A 20,522-nucleotide genomic window follows, 5' to 3' on the forward strand; every position below is an offset into this window, starting at 1 on the left:
ACAATAGAACAATCTCCGTACTTCAAAGCTTAGGAGAAGTTCACACTTACAACTCAATAACACTCAGGTCCTAAGCTTGCATCAATGAGATACAAGAAAGGCTCACAATTAACACTCTAAAATCCCTAAAACACACGTTTTGTAAGAACACGATTTTAGATACTTGAAACCATATGCTTGCCTTCGTATTTATAGTAGTAGAACGACTTGGGCTTCAAGACACAATTAGGGCTTCTAGAATTGCGGCAGCAGCTAATATATTTTTGAAAATAATAGTTCTATTTTGAAACACAAAAATATATTTTCCAAAAATATAATTCCTTTAGAAAATATAACTAGGGTTTGGCTGCCTCCTGAAACACATTAAACACGTGCGCCTTCCTCTGTAAGAAACCTTGAAACAATTCTTCAATCAAATCTTCAAAAGATTGAGTAGAAATTAAAACCCGCTAGCTGGCGCGCACAGTCAGACAGACAGGTGTTGTTCCAAAGTGTACCCACATTTGTCACAACACTTGGTGTAGGCACATATGTCTCAACACTTGGCTAAAATATGTTTTTGCAAAATGTAGCCAACATACAAAAACCCAACATTGTTCATACGCAAGAGCCAAATATCAAACTTTTGACCACTTGCTTAAAGGACTCGAGACTCTTACCACTTAAACCAACTAAATTTTTAATTAAATGGTTATAATTTTAATAATCCAACACTTATAATTGTTCGACAATATAAATATTTTAACACTGTAAATGTATATCAATAAAGTTTTTATTTATATAATATAATTATAAATTACAATATATACATATGATATGATATAATACAATATGTATATCATATAATATATTATGTATATGTATATATGTAAATGAGGGGGAGGGGGGCTTTGGCCACTGTTTACCCCCTCCAAATCCGTCCCTGAGTACGGATAGAACTTGAAAAGATTTACTAGTTAGTTTTTACCGAGGCAGAGGTATAACCATGGAGTAGTTTTTTTGTTAACAAAGTTTGCATTGTAGTACTAGTAGTTTTAGTTTGTCTTTATGTGGGGACAATAATATTACACCAAGGAGAATGTTAACAGTACATGTTAAAAAAATAAATGTAAAAATTATTTCATAGAATTTTACATTTTTAAATATATAGAATGTTTGATGTATCTAGACATAATTTAATTTATGTCTAGATACATCAAACATTCTATAAATCTTAAAAATAAATATTTTCTTATAATAAAATATTATATACTTGGAGTATATATGCAAGATGGTGAAGAAGAGTTGCATATTTTTGGGTATTCCAGGAGCCAAACAGCTCAACTAAATTGCTTTATTTACTAATGCCATAACCAAAGGAACAAAAGCTCCAAAATGAATTTAAACGCCTAATTTTTCAAAAAATAAATTAAATGATTTTTTATATCCTCCACATCTATAAATAGATCTATAAATACATCACTCGATGCGGGTTATTTAATTAAGATCGTAATAGATTTGCCATTAAAAATATTATAATAGATTTAGTTGAAGATTGTTGTAAGCGGTAATTATGAACAAGGCACGCTTTGAGTTGTTCTTCATTTTGTTTATTCTCCTTGCTTGTCGTAAGTCTTATATATTTGGCATTATTACAATAGTTTTTTTTTTTGACATAAAGGCATTACAACATATAATAATCATTGGTGCAGAAAATCATATTTATGACTATTTTTTAAATAAAAGCAAAAAACATATAATTGATGACACTTCCCTTAGGGTTTGTTTGGTTGGGAATAGATTGAGGGAAGTGAAGGGGGAAAATTTTCTTAATTTATTGTGTTTGGCTCAATTTTTATGAGGGAATCAGAGGGAAGAGGAGGAGAGCCAAGTTTTCAAAAAAGAAAATAAACGATTTTTTACACCCTCTATCTCTTTAGATACCCGATGCTAGTTAATTTATTACTTTCTCCATCCTAATATGGGGCTCTTTGTTATAAATTTTTTTAAAACAGATTCTTGTAGTGTTAAATAATTTTGTGTAAAAAAATTTATAAAGAATTTTTTTATAAAACTTCAAATGAAAATTTGGTTTGAATAGTTATTCTTAAAATGTTATTTTAGGTATTTGTTCATTTTATTAGAAAAAAATTCGGATATCAAAATTTCGAAAAATCACTTAATTTTGAAGCTATTTCAAATAGTTTTTCAAATTGTGATTTTGACTATGTTTTGATCTTCAATAATGTGTGTTTATGTTATATGATGTCAAAGTTAGATTTCAATTTTGAAAAAACGAATATAAAAAAAACTTATAATATTTTAAGAAACGATTTTAGAAAATCTATTTTAAAAAATACAAAGAAAAAAAATCCATTTAGCCATATAGCCAAATATGAGCTCTACCAAATTGCTTGTTTTTTTTAATAAGATACTATTACTAAATTTCTTGTTCATAATGCGATAATCAAAGGAACATTAATTCCAAAATGAATTTAAACGCCAAGTTTTCACAAAAAAAAAAAAGTTTGTTACACTCTCCACATCTATAAAATATAAATAGACAACTTAATGCGAGTTATTAGTTTATTCATAAGCTAAGTAATAAATCTCTAGATGAAGATTGTAGCAAGTGGTAATTGAAATTCCTGGCACACAGTGGACATATGTTGATCAAGGTGTATCAACACTTGTCTGTTGTAGACAGATGTTGTTACCGGTGCGCCAACACTTGTCTATAAACAGAGCAAATAACATAAAACAATACAAACAGTAAAGTAAATAACACACAAGAGTTGTTAACCCAGTTCAGCCTAAAGCCTACTCTGGGGGATACCAATCCAGGAATGAAGTCCACTATCAGCAGTATTACTTCGAAGCTAAACTCACCAGTTTACAACTTCTCACTTAATCACTACCCAATGACACTTCTACCTAGGAACTCCTAGATATGAGACCCCGTCCCAATTCCCACCTTAACAACACAGACAACGTTGTTATTCAATTCAACGATCACAACAGGTGGAGACACACTCCTATGAAACTAGGATTCACTCTTGCTTAAAAGCTTGTGAGTAAACCACACACCACAATAGAACAATCTCCGTACTTCAAAGCTTAGGAGAAGTTCACACTTACAACTCAATAACACTCAGGTCCTAAGCTTGCATCAATGAGACACAAGAAAGGCTCACAATTAACACTCTAAAATCCCTAAAACACACGCTTTGTAAGAACACGATTTTAGATGCTTGAAACCATATGCTTGCCTTCGTATTTATAGTAGTAGAACGACTTGGGCTTCAAGACAAAATTAGGGCTTCTAGAACTGCGGCAGCTGTGATATATTTTTGAAAATAATAGTTATATTTTTGAACCGCAAAAATATATTTTCCAAAAATATAATTCCTTTGGAAAATAAAACTAGGGTTTGGCTGCCTCCTGAAACACATTAAACACGTGCGCCTTCCTCTGTAAGAAACCTTGAAACAATTCTTCAAACAGATCTTCAAAAGATTGAGTAGAAAATAATAACACCTAGCTGGCGCGTGCAGATACAGAGTCAGGTGTTGTTCCAAAGTGTACCAACATTTGTCACAACACTTGGGGTCAGCACATTTGTCTCAACACTTGGCTAAAATATGTTTTTGCAAAATGTAGCCAATATACAAAAACCCAACAGTAATGATGAACAAGGCACACTTTCAATTTTTATATTCATTTTGCTTATTCACCTTGCTTCTGGTAGTAAGTCTTATATGTTTGGCATTAAAACATATAACAATAATTGGTGCATACAATCGTAATTATAAGTGCATAGTACTCATTTCGGTCCTTTTTATAAGAAACACTTTGAAAAAATTACACAGATCAAATAAACACATTTAATATAGTTATTTTCATTTAATACTCTGATAAATTTAATATTATTCCATGTATAGAATTATTTAATTACTATTTATTCAACTAACTTACTTATTTTAAAATTCTCTAATAATAAAATAAGGGCATAAGTGAAATAGAACATTTAAAACATTTGAAAATTGATCGAAGTTTCTTATAAAAATGACCAATTTTTTCCCAAAGCGTTCCTTGTAAAAAGGACCGGAGGAAGTAGTACATAGAAATAATTAATATATAAATAATGTTTTTTTACTAAATATAAATAATGAAATTTGTTCAATTAAGTTGTGTTGGTTAACATATTTGTTCGGTCAATTAATGCAGGGATGGTGGTACAAATTGAGGGATCAGACTGTGATCATCTCGATTGTTATTCCAAATGTCGTGCTCTTGGATGGATTTTTGGATCGTGCCAGGGATTTCCCATTAAAAGTTGCTATTGCCAAGCGGTGAGAATTCAATAGCTCCGCTCATTATGAGTGCCCGAATAGAGATTCTCTCCATTTTTTAAAAGAAACATAGGTTTCAATTACTATAATTTTGATGTATAAATGTTGGTATGTCAAAATTATTGAAATGCGTGCATAACTTTTCTTTATTCATTCCAAAAGTATACTCCCTTCGTCCCAATTTATAAAAGAAAATAAAAAAATCATACTTATTAAGAAAAAGTAAAACATGAAAATTTGTAGTATGTTTTTGTGGGTTTTCCTTGGAATAAGTTACATAGGAAGATGTAAACAATTTTTATTGGTTGTTGTTTATTGAGAAAATGAGAGAGAGAGAGAGAGGAAATTAAATGCAATTTGCATTTAATTTTATGAAAATAAGAAAAAAACATTCTTAAAAATGATTTTTTCTCTTATAATTTGAAACAAAAAAATGGATTTTTTTTCTTATAATTGGGGACGTTGGTAGTATTAACGAAGATCTCAATATTTTTTTGAGGGATGAAGATTATATTGTTTTTCGCTGGTGCTCTAGATTTTGCAGTTTCACTAGACTTTAGCTACTATATCCTTGTGTTCAATTTCTCTGGTTATTAAAGAGTATATGTGTGTCATGCTTTATTTTGTTTAATCTAAAATTTCTTTAAGTGGCATCACTTTATGTCTAGTTGCTTAGGCATTTTAGATTGGTTTGAGCCAGCAAGCTAGCGCCAATTATTATGATACTTTTGTTCTGCATTCGTGATGTATTTTCAATTAAAAAAAAATAGTGAAATTGCACCATTCGTGATGTATTTTGTGGGATGAGGAGTGCTAGCAACACACTCTTTAACAAACACACTTTAACGCACTCTCTTCTATTAGTTAAAATTTATATGAGTCTCATAAAAGTTATATGGGTCCACATTTTTTTATGGGACCCATGTAAATTTCAACCAATAAAAGAGAGTGTGTTGGAGTGTGTTTATTAAAGAGTGTGTTGCTAGCATTATTCTTTGTGGGATAGTTACGTGGTTACTCTTGGTTGTTTTGCTAAGAATCTTAGTGTTACTTATGCTTTTGAGGTTGAAATTGTTGGGGTGATGTTGGCTATTGAGATTGCTAATAGGAAGGGAGGAAATTTACTTTCATTGAGACAAATACTATTTTTGTTTCTGATGCTTTTAAAAATCCTTGTATGATTCCTTGGATGCAACGTAGTCGTTAGTTAAATTATGTTGAGCTCGCAAAGCATATGTTTTTTCATTACCTTGCATATTTATAGGGAAGACAATCAGTGCCTTAATAGTATCGCTACTCTTCGATTGCAAATTCAAGACTCTCAATGGTGGAACACTATTTCTAAATAAGGATTTTGATTTACTGCAGTTAAGAAGTACGCGGTTTTAAATCTCAACCATTAATTATTGATCAGACGGCTCAAATTGATAAAGTTGTAAAATCATTTAAAATGATCTCATCCATACATGTTACATCGGACGGTCCAAAATATAAATTGTCTGAAAACTCTGGCATTTATTACGGCAGCAAATCTGCTCACCCTAAATAGTATATATATATATATATATATATATATATATATATATATATATATATATATATATATATATATAATGATTTCACTAAAAATATATTTAGTTTACCGAAATATAGATTTTACAAATAAGGTTTAATGAGACAGTTGTATTTATTAGCTTCCCTTAGATATTGACCTATTGATTTTCTTGTATTTTTTTCCTTATTTTTTCTCTTTTTAATTAATCACGCGTTTTTTAGTCTATTAAAAAATGTACACATTACTATTTACACCTTTTATATTTTTAGATGTGTATAAATTAACAACCATATATGTACTTTATGAACCAATATTTAGAGAAAGAGTGATAATAGCAATGATTATTTATTCTTATATTTAAGGATTATATGCAAAATGGTGCAAAAGAGTTGCAAATTTATTTTGGGTGTTCCATGAGCCAAATGAGCTACTAAATTGCTTTTAACTAATGCTATATAGTCATAGGGACATAATCAGCTAAATTACTTGTTGAGTATTATTTTCTCTATCCCCTAGTTGTTCCTAAGTATATAATGTGATGCCCTACTAACTAAATCAAGCTTGTGGGGACTAAAATCGACATTATTTATAATAAATATTTATATAAAAATTATATAAAATGCATAAACGGTAAAATCATAACATCCTTATCGTTAAGCCAAAAATTAGAGATTAAAAAAGTTGTACCATCATATATCAAAAAGTTAAACCACCACATGACCCAAGAGGTAGAAAAAAAAAAGGAAAAATGTAGTATAGCAACGCTTGGAAAGAATTGGATTCTTTTTAAGTTACTCCATTAATCCCAAAATGAGTGACTTATTTTGACTATATGCACTATTTATATATGTTTTTTTAATAAGTTAAATTAGTCCACTAAAATTGACACTAGAGAGAATCGAACTTAACATATAAGATGTTATTAGATTCGTCTCAATGAGCATTTTCAAAGTTATATGTTTGGATGCATGAAACAGTCAACTAGGTCACTCATTATGGAATGGAGAAGTAGATTTTAGTGTGCAATCTCTCCAATTTTGCACTTAAAAAAATTTGTTTTTGAGAATTAGTGTACTATAAATAAAAAGTTTGTATTATAAATTGTACATCTTATTTTTAAAAGTAAAAAATTGTTATTTTAAAATATAATGAATAGTGTTAGTAACAAACACATCTCAACGCACTTTTTTTTTATTAGTTGAAACTCATATGAGCTCATAAAAAATGTGGATCCCATATAAATTTTGTTGGGATCCTTATCAATTTTAACCAATTAAAAAGATTGTGTTTAGAATGAGTGTTAATTATACTATCCCACTTCAAATATAATTACTATTTGAAGTTGTATCTAACATGTGTGCCCTTAAATATGCCCTTATTTTTCTTTTTAGCTTTTTTTTTAAGGCTTAATTGTATATTTGGTTTTCTAGGCTTATTTTAGGTTTCAGTTTGATCCCTTATATTTAAAAAGTTTTAAGTTGGTCATTTTCGTCAAATTTTTGTTTAAATCGTCGACTTGTCTAATGAATTTGCATACGTGAACCACTTAGGAGAATACTATGTGAAAGTTTTAGAAGAAATTTGTGAATATATGCCTTGACAGAAATATTTTTGTTTTGATTATTGACAAAAGAGTCCGAGAACAAGGATACAAAAAGCGGAAAAGAGAGTCAAACTTTTCAAGACTTGAGTTTTGGACTTATTGAGTTATAATACACATATTTTTAGGATCCTTATGTGAGTAGTAAAATAAAATAGCTCTCTTGAAAATATATCACACACTCATAATGATATTTATTTAAATATGATTTTACATAAAAAGTATTTTGACATAAATTATTTTAAAATTGCATGATTTCTTTATATCTTTAAAAATATTTTTGACCATGCTTTTGAAATTAATCTTAGCATGTCAACGTGTTTCTCAAAATGGCATGTTGGAGATCATAGCCAAATTGATTTCAATGTGATTATGGCATATTTGTTTTCAATGACCATTATTGTTACAACGGCTATTTGGTTTAAATGGTATAAATTGGATTTTATTTTATGATCAGACGTGTTTTGCTCGGCTAACGGCTAGTATTTGTTTTGCACTTCATTCTCATTCCATTTTCTATATAAATAGAGTCTTGTGCCATCCATTTGAAGGACTGAATTTTTACATCAAAATCATATAGAAAATAATACTCATCACTCTCACTATTTTTACACTTGCTAATATATTTACTTTAGAGCTCTTTTATACTACATAGTTTACTTTGTATTACTTGTGCTTCAATTTGTTATATCTACACACTTGATGTAATATCATTGTAATTTCTTTTGTATTGGGTGTGATCCCAAGGTTTTCAAGAGATGTGATATCTCTTGGTTTATAGGCTCTAAGGGGAATGTATTCTCTCAAGTGTAATTTACACTTGAGAGAATAAAGTGTGGTTTGTTACCATTGATCAAGAGAGAGAAACATATAAAAATTTAGAGAAAATGAATTTAGATGGTGTTAGATTACACTTTACTCTCTCAAGTGTAAATCACACTTGAGAGAATCTATTCCCCTTGCACAAGGGAAGTGATATCCCATTGTTTATGTTGAGAGTTCTCGGTTGTAAATGTTATTAGCTTATTCTGTTATAAAAGCTTGGTTTAGTGAAATCTCAAGGTACTTTCCTTGGGGACTGGAGTAGGCCCTTTGTTCTTGGCCGAACCAGGATAATTTTTTTGTGTTCTTTCTCCTTTCCCTTTCATCTCTTTTATTTTCCTTGCAAATTATTTTCATCTTATTTACTTGTTTTCGACAAATTTATTTATACTTATTTTATTTAAACTTATTTACAAGCACTTTATTTTATTTGATTAAATTTTTTAAGAGCTTATTTTTAATCAATTTTTGAGTACACAATTCACCCTCCTGTTGTGTTGTTTGGAGTCACTTGACCAACAAAATTTAACAAAATGATAGAAAAAATTAACTCAAAATTTAACGAAAAAAGACCAACTTATGTTGAGATCAATAACATAAGACAACAACTTGAAACTTTCTAAACCTAAGAGATCAAATTAAAATCTAAAATAAACATAAGGGACTAAATTTGCAATTAAACTCTTTTTTAACAAGTACTACCATAGAACTTGAAAAGATTTACTAGTTAGTTTTTACCGAGGCAGAGGCATACCATGTAAATAATTTATTCAAGTGTATAATTATGTTTGCATTGTAGTTTTTTTTTTTTTAACAAAGTTTGCATTGTACTAGTTGTTTAGTTTGCCTTTATGTGGGGACAATAACATTACAGTACAAAGGACCGTAAAAAAAAATATTACACTAAAATGATGTTAAAGACACATGTTAAGGAAACAAATGTAGAAATTATTTCTTAAATGTAAAATTTTTATAATAGAAGTAGTCTAAATCTCCATTTTTAATTACTCCAACATTTCTAACATTTACTTCCAAACACATGAAAGTACTTAACAGTAGGTTTTCTACCTTTCCACAATTCATACAGTGTAATTGTAGTTCCAGATCTCAAGGTGACACGATTATGAATATAACAAACAGTGTTCATAGCTTCTGCCCAAAAATCATGAGAGAGTTTCTTTGCATGTAACATTACTATTGCAGACTCTTGTATAGTTCTATTCTTTCTTTCTACTACACCATTTTGTTGTGGTGTAATGAGAGATGAGAATTCATGGATGATACCTTCAGAGGCACAAAAGTCAGAGAATCTAGAGTTTTCAAACTCTTTTCCATGATCACTTCTGATCCTTAATACAACATCGGACGGTCCAAAATATATGTTACATCGGACGGTCCAAAATATAAATTGTATGAAAACTCTGGCATTTATTACGGCAGCAAATCTGCTCACCCTAAATAGTATATATATACAATGATTTCACTAAAAATATATTTAGTTTACCGAAATATAGATTTTACAAATAAGGTTTAATGAGACAGTTGTATTTATTAGCTTCCCTTAGATATTGACCTATCCCCCAAATTTTCTTGTATTTTTTTCCTTATTTTTTCTCTTTTTAATTAATCACGCGTTTTTTAGTCTATTAAAAAATGTACACATTACTATTTACACCTTTTATATTTTTAGATGTGTATAAATTAACAACCATATATGTACTTTATGAACCAATATTTAGAGAAAGAGTGATAATAGCAATGATTATTTATTCTTATATTTAAGGATTATATGCAAAATGGTGCAAAAGAGTTGCAAATTTATTTTGGGTGTTCCATGAGCCAAATGAGCTACTAAATTGCTTTTAACTAATGCTATATAGTCATAGGGACATAATCAGCTAAATTACTTGTTGAGTATTATTTTCTCTATCCCCTAGTTGTTCCTAAGTATATAATGTGATGCCCTACTAACTAAATCAAGCTTGTGGGGACTAAAATCGACATTATTTATAATAAATATTTATATAAAAATTATATAAAATGCATAAACGGTAAAATCATAACATCCTTATCGTTAAGCCAAAAATTAGAGATTAAAAAAGTTGTACCATCATATATCAAAAAGTTAAACCACCACATGACCCAAGAGGTAGGAAAAAAAAAAGGAAAAATGTAGTATAGCAACGCTTGGAAAGAATTGGATTCTTTTTAAGTTAATCTATTAATCCTAAAATGAGTGACTTATTTTGACTATATGCACTATTTATATATGTTTTTTAATAAGCTAAATTAGCCCACTCAAATTGACATCAGAGAGAATCAAACTTAGCATATAAGATGTTGGATTCGTCTCAATGAGCATTTTCAAAATATAAATTTTTTATAATTTTTAACGTTATACAATTAAAAATATTAATAGTCAAAGTTATATGTTTGGATGCATGAAACAGTCAACTAGGTCACTCATTATGGAATGGAGGAGTAGATTTTACTGTGCAATCTCTCCAATTTTGCACTTAAAAAAATTTGTTTTTGAGAATTAGTGTACTATAAATAAAAAGTTTGTATTATAAATTATACATCTTATTTTTTAGAAGTAAAAAATTGCTATTTTTTAACACACTTTTTAACACACACATCTTAACGCACTTTTTTTATTAGTTGAAACTCGTGGACTCATAAAAAATGTGGATCCCATATAAATTTTGTTGGATCCTTATCAATTTTAACCAATTAAAAAGATTGTGTTTAGAATGAGTGTTATACTATCCCTCCACAAATATAATTACTATTTGAAGTTGTATCTAACATGTGTGCCCTTAAATATGCCTTTATTTTTCTTTTTAGCTTTTTTTTAAGGTTTAATTGTATATTTGGTTTCCTATGTTTATTTTAGGTTTCAGTTTGATCCCTTATATTTAAAAAGTTTCAAGTTTGTTCTTTTCATCAAATTTTTGTTTAAATCGTCGACTTGTCTAATGAATTTGCATACGTGAACCACTTAGGAGAGTACTATGTGAAAGTTTTAGAAGAAATTTGTGAATATATGTTTTGACAGGAATATTTTTGTTTTGATGATTGACAAAAGAGACCGAGAATGACAAGGATGCAAAAAGCGGAAAAGAGGGTCAAGCTTTTCAAGACTTGAGTTATAGACTTATTGAGTTATAATACACATATTTTTAGGATCGTTATGTGAGTAGTAAAAATAGCTCTCTTGAAAATATATCACACACTCATAATGATTTTTATTTAAATATGATTTTACATAAAAATATTTTGACATAAATTATTTTAAAATTACTACTAACAATTATTTTATATTTTATTTTTTAAAAAAACAATTATTTTTTTTGACAGGAAACAATTATTTTTATTTTATTTTTTAAAAGAATCTAATAATTAGGCGCCAATATTCCCCCTTATTTTTTCACTAAATTTTGAAATAAAATAAAAATTGTTTTAAATATGAGACGGAAATAAAACCATTCGTCCCAACTTTGCGACAGAAATGTTAATCCGTCTCGAATTGGAGACAAAATATAAATTCTGTCCCAAACTATTAAAAAGTTTTAAAAAAAATACTCGTGACAGAAAATCGTTGCAAATTTCGTCCCGATTTAATTATTTTGGGGGAAAATATTTCCGTCACAAAATTCCGTCTTAATTGAATTATTTTCTAGTCGTGAGGGAGGTGATATCCCATTGTTTGTGTTGAGAGTTCTCGGTTGTAAAGATTATTAACTTATCCTGTTATAAAAGCTTGGTTTAGTGAAATATCAAGGTGCTTTCCTTGGGGACTGGAGTAAGCCCTTTGTTCTTGGCCGAACCAGGATAATTTCTTTGTGTTCTTTCTACTTTCCCTTTCATCTCTTTTATTTTCCTTGCAAGTTATTTTCATCTTATTTACTTGTTTTCGACAAATTTATTTACACTTATTTTATTTAAACTTATTTACAAGCACTTTATTTTATTTGATTAAATTTTTTAAGAGCTTATTTTTAATCAATTTTTGAGTACACAATTCACCCTCCTGTTGTGTTGTTTGGAGTCACTTGACCAACAAAATTTAACAAAAAGATAGTAGTCTAAATCTCCATTCTCCATTCTCCAAGCTTTCCACTAGAAACATTCTAGCATTCTCAATGTTTATGAAAATTGTTGGACCAAATAATTGGATGAAAAATTAGTTTCGAGACCTTTTAGAATGTTTTAGAGACCTAACTATTTATTAATTCTTATTATATACTTGGAAGTTGGAGTATATATGTAAGATGGTGTATGTAGAAGAGTTGCATATATTTCGGGTATTCTATGAGCCAAACAGCTCAACTAAATTGCTTTATTTACTAATGCCATAACCAAAGGATCACAAACGCCAAAATGAATTTAAACGCCAATTTTTCAAAAAATAAATTAAATGATTTTTTATATCCTCCACATCTTTAAATAGATAACTCGCATTTAGCTTCTTCAGAAAAAGAAAGATTATAATAGATTTAGGTGAAGATTGTTGTAAGTGGTAATTATGAACAAGGCATGTTTTGGATTGTTCTTCATTTTGTTTATTCTCCTTGCTTGTCGTAAGTCTTATATATTTTGCATACTACAATAGTTATTTTTGACATAAAGGCATTACAACATATAATAATCACTGGTGCATGCATACAATCATATTTATTACCTTGATTTTAAATATAAGTAAAAAATAATTTTTTAGATTCATTAGATAATCAATAAATTTAGTTTATATTATAGATAAAATTCATTAATTATTCAATGAATATTGAAAATAAATTTATGCTTATATTTAAAATTAGATGGAGTATATATTAAATGGATAAGATAAAAGTATAGAAAAATAGTTGTGTCATTTTATATAGAACAGATAAGTTAAAACTATAGTATAGCTAAACCCTCTATTTTATGATGTGTTAGTGCTTATTATGCCACATTAGATATTCATGTCAACAAAAATATGTTTGATAAACACCGCCGCATCATAAATAAATGTCATATCATCAAAACATTATTCAAAATCCTAAAAAATGTAGAATTGGGAACAAAAAACTGATTTTTAAGAAAAATAAAATAAAATGATATCAAAAGAACATTTAAACCAAAAAAACTTCATTTTGTGCCATGATTTTTTGAACTTCTCCTAATTTTTTTTTCGACGAAGAACTTCTAAAAAATTGAAGCCTCTAGAAGAATAAAATCAATAAATTAATGAAAATTTTGAAAAAGAAAAGTAGCAGAATAATTATTTCCCTGAATTGATTTTCAATAGAGTTGAGAGAAAAAATTAATTGGCAAATTACTTTTGCAATCCCACAATTTAATTTTAGATAATGATTCGGTCTTTTTTTTATTTTTTCACGTTATTTTGACTGTCCTTCATCCATGTTTGCACGTGATTTTTCAAGCTTCAAACTTTATGATTTTTTTTTGATGCATAACATGTATTTATGATTGATAGCGCATAGAGAGAAAATTACTATAAATTTGAAATTTGAAATTCATATTCAAATATGAAGAAAAAAATGACGTCATGAAAAAAATTCTTGAAATTAAGTTGAATGACTTTTGAAATAATTTTGCCAAAAAAAATTACATTAATCATATGAAAATTGTTGATTACATGAAAGAAAGGGTGTCAATCAATAAAGGTGAATAAGTGGAGTGTCTGAGATTCAAACCTGAATAATATATTTGACGTCTGAGCTAAGCTTACGAGGACAATTAAATCAAATTTTTTTTATAAGCACAATTAAATCAAATATGTTATTAATTAATAAAGTTGTGTTAATTTGTGTTAATCATAACGTGTGATCGATCTTAATGAATACAGAGATGGTGGTATTAACTGATGGAAGGAAGTGTGAGTCAAAGAGACGTTGGATTTATGGGAATTGTTTGAGTGATGAAAAATGTGCTTCGGATTGTCTTGTTAAAGGTTTTCTATTTGGTAAATGCAGAGGTTACGATAATCGCTGCTACTGCAAGAAACCACGTTGTTAATTTGTAGTTTTTCACTAGCTACATACATGGATCTCTGATTATTAAGGAGCATATAGTTTACTTTAATTATATTATTATATGCTAATTGCTAAGACATACTTGCTTTGAGCTAGCTAAGGTATCGCATAATTATCTAATCGTACTCCTACCAATTGGGCTAACACCTCCCTCACACCTACTTATAATCAAATAAATATACTCCTTTCCACTAAAGTCCATTTTCTTTTATTTTCTTTCTCCACTAAGTTACTAAAATTCACTAACATCTCATTTTAATTCTAACCGTTAATTTCATGTTAATTCATCCTTTTCTATTTTATAATTAACAAACCCAAGAAAATAAAAATAATTCTAAAAATCAGGGTGTTACATACTTTGTCTGGGGTGATTATAGGCTTGTTTGAGTTTATGCTAGGGATGAGTACGGGTAGGATAGCTCACATACGGTGGTTGTTAATTTACTGTGTTACTTGGTCGATTAGAAATTCCCGAAATGACTTAATCTTTACCGATGGATCTTAATCGGCTGAATACCTACGATGAAACTTTTTTTTCTTGAAAGTGGTATCTAGTCAAAACCCTTCTTCAATATATATATTTTTTTGCCTTAGACACCACATCAGCGAAAGGCTCTTCTCTAATAGCAACACAATTGTTCAAAAAATTGATAGCTGCTTGTCTTTCTTCCTCGTCAGTATAAACCCAATGCCCAATGTCACAAGCATCCTTACCCTCCCAATATTGTTTCAAAATTACCAAGTCATGGACAATATTGGGATTTAAAAACTCATATGAAGAAATAATGTTGGCATACCTCATACCACACCCAAAAAATGTTTTTTTGAACATGGAGAATATCAGACAGATCAACAGTAGGAACCTCTTCAACATATTATAAATTCAAAGGATCTGATTTAATAGAAATTTCAAGAGACAACTCTTCCCCAATTTCTAAAGCATCTCTCTCTATCACTATCTCTTTAGACCTTATTAATTATATCATAGTATAAGGCAAATAAACACAACACATTTTTTTTTTACTAAAAAATAAACCTTACACTGGAAAGCAAAACTAACACTTTGGTATAACAGCATGTGTACGTATGACACTCTTATTAATATTATTACATTTTTAGTCAAACCAAAATATGTATAAATTGCATAAGTATTACATGGCATTGTAGAGACCACTTGTTAGTAATATATGATACTCAAAGGAGTATCACCATTTGAGATGCTCTTATACTTTTTATATAGCAAAATATAAATCGTTTTGTCTATATATATATATTACATAAATTAAAAAATATAATTAATTATGTACCAAAAAAAATGTAATTGTGTAAAAAAATGTAATTAATGTAGTATGATCGAGAAGATAAATTTTGAGTTAGTTTTTAAAATTGTCCTTCATTAATGGTATGAGAAAGATAAAATGAAGAATTGAAAAAAGAAAGAGAAATAAATAGTTAAGGTATAATAGATAAACAGACATTAAATGTTTTATTGTTAATGTAAAATGACTTATACTTTGATATAATTTTTTTTAAAGTGACTTATATTTGGATACGAAGAGAGCGAATATATATATAATTTATGGACCAATATTTAGAGAAATAGTAATACTTCAGCTACCTATGATTATTTATTCTTATATTTTAGAGTATATGCAAGACGGTGCAGAAGAGTTGCAGATTTATTGTGGGTGTTCCATGAGGCAAACATGAAGTTAATTGAATGCCAAGTTTAATTATTATATTTTTACACCCTCTACCACACTATAGATAGATGCCATAGGGACATAAACTCCAAAATGAAGTTAATTGAATGCCAAGTTTAATTATTATATTTTTACACCCTCTACCACACTATAGATAGATGCTAGTTAATTTTTTTTTATCTTGATATGGTACGAAGATCATAATTAACAAGTGATAATGATGAAAAAAAAATGTTTTTTACACCCTCCACGTTTATAAATAGATGACTCAATGGGAATTTTAGTTTATTCACAAGCTAAGTATAATAAACCTCTAGGTGAAGATTGTAGCAAGTGGTAATGATGAACAAGACACACTTTGGATTTTTCTTCATTTTGCTTACTCTCCTTGCTTCGGGTAAGTCTTATATGTTTGGCATTAAAACATATAACAATAATTGGTGCATATAATCATAATTATAATTAATATGTAAATAACAATTTTTTTACTAAATGTAAATAATGAAATTTTATTAATTAAGTTGTGCTGGTTAACATATTTGTTCAATCAATTAATACAGAGATGGTGCTACAAACCGAGGGATGGGGCTGTACTGATCTCAATTGTCATTGGACCTGTCGTGCTCAAGATTATCATGTTGGTGTATGCACCGGATTTGTCATTAAAAGTTGCAAGTGTTTGGGTCAGAAAGTGCTCGAATAGATATCCTCTCCATTTTTCATAAGAAATGGAGGTCTCAATTACTATAGTTTTAACGCATAAATGTCTGATGATGTTATAATTATTAAAATGTCTGCATAACTTTTATTTATTAATTCCAAAACTAGGGAAGATGTCAACTTTTATTATAGAGATGAAGATTATATTTCCTTGTGTGTGGTTACTAGTCGGTGGTGTTTGGATCCAGGGGTTCACCGTCATGAAACATAGATAAAGACTAAATCATTTCTTGAAATTAAGTTAAGTGACTTTTGAAATAATTTTGCCAAAAAATAATTATATTAATCATATGAGTTTTTTTTTTCACCACCAATATCAGGTCCACTTGACCGCTTAATCTGGTTCAGGGGTCAGTTCTGGCATCAAGTGGTTCCAGCTCTCTCTCTCTCTCTCGATCGCAGTTGTGGGAGATCGAACTGCGGTCCTTCCTATCAATTCATTGTCAATCACCATTAAATCAACTAACGATTGACCATGTAAATAGTCTTTTTTTTTTGTGAACACCTAGGTTTTGTCTAATCACTAGGTTTTGTCTAATAATGAAGAATTTGGGTACAATGCTAGAGGTCTTAGTTCAATCCTCGACTCCATTGTAAATCCAATAAATAATACTTAAAAAAAAATCCAAGCTTCTACTTCATTGTTCTCTCTACCAATTCAAATTCATTCTTTCTCTTCAAAAAGCAATTAAAACATCCCCAAGGCATGCTTCAGGGAGATAACCGTACAAGGTTTCAATATTTGAGAGAAATAAATGTAAGACCAGCTACACTCCCAGACACAAATAAAAGAATATGCTAGTGAAGAGTCTTTCACTAAAGTCGTGTCTAAGGCAAAGAAAAAGAATATGTATAAGGGTTTTCAGGTTCGTAATACCCGCTCTAGGGGTAAGTTTTCAGAGTGAGTTTTATTTGGTTTGTTATGTACTCCCTCCGGCTTCATATGTAAGCAAAAGTAGCTTTTTTAGATTCATTGAAAACGTGATGTATTTAGTCTATATTTTAGACTAAATACATTTATTTTCCAATGAATCTAAAAAAGCTATTTTTGAACACATATGAGGCAGGAGCGAGTATTTTATTTCCTTGCTTCTGTTCTCTTTTGGGTGTGGATTTTGTCCCCCGATTTTCATTTCACTTTTTTTCCTCGAGAAGGCTTTGGTCTATGTCCCCCCTTCTCTTTTTGTTTTGCGCCCTTTTGCTTAAAAAAAAAATACAAGTTTGTTGAGCACAAAACTGCAAGCAAACAGTTATACCACCAACCAATTAGATAGCAGACCAACGGTAATACCAGGCATGGGATCTCTCACCAATGCCGATAACGACTCAAAGGCGCGAGAAGCAAAACTAGTTATAGACCCGAGACAACCGAACAAAGCATTATGAGGTAGTCAAGAAAACCTAAAAGGCGATAATGGCAAGAAAACAGCACACCAAACAGGCTGCAATTATAATCAATCCTACTGTATAGCAATTCTTGCAATCCAAATAATGTCATACGCCAGCTGCTAGCTATAAAGAGCGGAAGATCCCAATATATACGAATCATTAGAGGGATGTAGTCAAGGTACCCGCTTCGAAACCGCCGTGCTTTGAAACCAAAACAACTCTGCAAATCTAAGAAAAAGATTTTAATGTTTTGCTTAAAATTTAATAAAGCGGGTGTAAATTATTAGCAACTTGGATGTACATCATTTAATGAAACTTACTATCCTTCAACTTATACATATTTTAAATAGTTAATATTACTTATTTTTTAGTCCAATTAAGAAAAGGAGCATATTGCTATTTACACCATTATATTTTTAGGTGGATATAAATTAACAACAGTATATATATATATATGGGGTTTTCTAACTTAGACCCTAGTTAGGTCTAAGTTAGCAAGGTGACATTTTCAATTGGACCAAAATACCCATTCTTTTTAATTAATTAACCAAAATACCCATCAATGGAAGCGGATCCAGTGTCGCGCGCGTACCGAAGGACCATGGTTACAGACCGTTGATTTCCATCAGACAGCCAAGATCTGATCTCATCAAGACTGTCTGATCAATCCGACAGCCCAGATCATCCTGATCCATCAGATTCCAGCGCGTGCGCCACACTGGATTACACCCTGGATAGAGAAAAATTTGCTTTTTAAAAGTAGGACACGTGTCACACAATGGTTGGCTGGACGTGATTTTTGTTCATTTAATACTTTGAACTCAATTATTTCGTTGTAAATTAATTTTTTATTTTTTTTTTTATACCAAAATTCATAATTTTTTTTTTCTACAAATAGAGACTTGGTTCGTTTGATTTGGACACCGAAAAAAAAATGCAATTTTTCACTACCTTAATCTCATTTTTTGTCTACTAAATACGTTACTTGTGTGTTGTAATTTAACACGCACCACTCAACCAACTCACTGAAACCATTATACCAGGAAAATAGTAGATAATATTCTGGAACTTTTGGTATATTTTATGAAATTTTTGGAGACCTGGAACTATTTTTAGTTAATTTAATGAGATAAAACAGTAATTAAAAACTAGTGTTTGCTTCTGAAACCATTTTACTGGTAGAATGGTTGCACATAGTTGTATTCTGAAACCATTTTACTGGTAGAATGGTTTCAATGAGTAATTTATTAATTGTGTTTGCTTCTGAAAGCATTTATTTGGTACAATGGTTTCAGAGAGTTGTAATCTGAAACCATTTTGCTGGTAGAATGGTTTCAGTAAGTTGATTATTAGTTATTTGCTTCTGAAACCATTTAGCTTGTAGAATGGTTGCACATAGTTGTATTCTGAAACCATTTTACTGGTAGAATGGTTTCAGTGAATAATTTATTAATTGTGTTTGCTTCTGAAACCATTTATCTGGTACAATGGTTTCAGAGAGTTGTAATCTGAAACCATTTTGCTGGTAGAATGGTTTTAGTGAGTTGATGTAAGGTAGTGAAAAATGAGATTAAGGTAGTGAAAAATTGGGTTTTTTTTTCTGTGTCCAAATCAAACGAACCAAGTCTCTATTTGTAGAGAAAAAAAAATTATGAATTTTGGTATAAAAAAAAAATTAATTTACAACGAAATAATTGAGTTCAAAGTATTAAATGGAAAAAAATCACGCCCAGCCGATCAGACAGCGACACGTGTCCTGCTTTTAAAAAGTAGATTCTTCTCTCTCCAGGGTGTAATCCAGTGTGGTGCACGCGCTGGAATCTGATGGATTCGGATGATCTGGGCTGTCTGATTGATCAGACAGTCTTGATGAGATCAGATCTTGGCTGTCTGATGGAAATCAACGGTTTGTAACCATGGTCCTGCGATACGCGCGCGACACTGGATCCGCGTCCATTGATGGTAATTTGGTTAATTAATTAAAAAGAATGGGTATTTTTGTCCAACTGAAAAGGTGCACCTTGCTAACTTAGACCCAACTGGGTCTAAGTTAGCAGCCCCCTATATATATATACCAACTAATATTTAGAGAAAGAGTGACACTTCAGCTGGCTATGACTATTTATTCTTATATGGGTTATGTTAACTTGTGCCCTAAGGGCACATGTTAAGCTACCTAAAAATAGAAATATGGCATTTAATGATAGAAAACATTTAATGTTTAGAGAATTTAATACACTACAAGTTCATTAAATTTTTTCCACATTTATCTTCTTAACATGTGCCCTTAGACCATCTCCAATGGTAGTACTTATATTTTTAAGTACTAGTACCTAATAGGTACTCCCATTGGAGCAAAAATAA

The 20,522-nt window shown here is 29.9% G+C and overlaps 2 long non-coding RNA genes across 2 annotated transcripts; both read left to right on the forward strand.

The window, feature by feature from the left end:
- Positions 1–1,384: 1,384 nt before the first annotated feature.
- LOC123917924 lies at positions 1,385–4,484 on the forward strand. The gene is made up of 2 exons (XR_006812633.1): positions 1,385–1,607; positions 4,207–4,484. It is a non-coding gene; the product is annotated as an uncharacterized LOC123917924 (long non-coding RNA).
- An 11,482-nt stretch (positions 4,485–15,966) lies between these two features.
- LOC123917925 lies at positions 15,967–16,919 on the forward strand. Its single transcript, XR_006812634.1, has 2 exons — positions 15,967–16,446; positions 16,610–16,919. It is a non-coding gene; the product is annotated as an uncharacterized LOC123917925 (long non-coding RNA).
- Positions 16,920–20,522: the final 3,603 nt, after the last annotated feature.

Source organism: Trifolium pratense, linkage group LG3 (assembly GCF_020283565.1).
Source record: "Trifolium pratense cultivar HEN17-A07 linkage group LG3, ARS_RC_1.1, whole genome shotgun sequence".
Classification (NCBI taxonomy): Eukaryota; Viridiplantae; Streptophyta; class Magnoliopsida; order Fabales; family Fabaceae; genus Trifolium; species Trifolium pratense.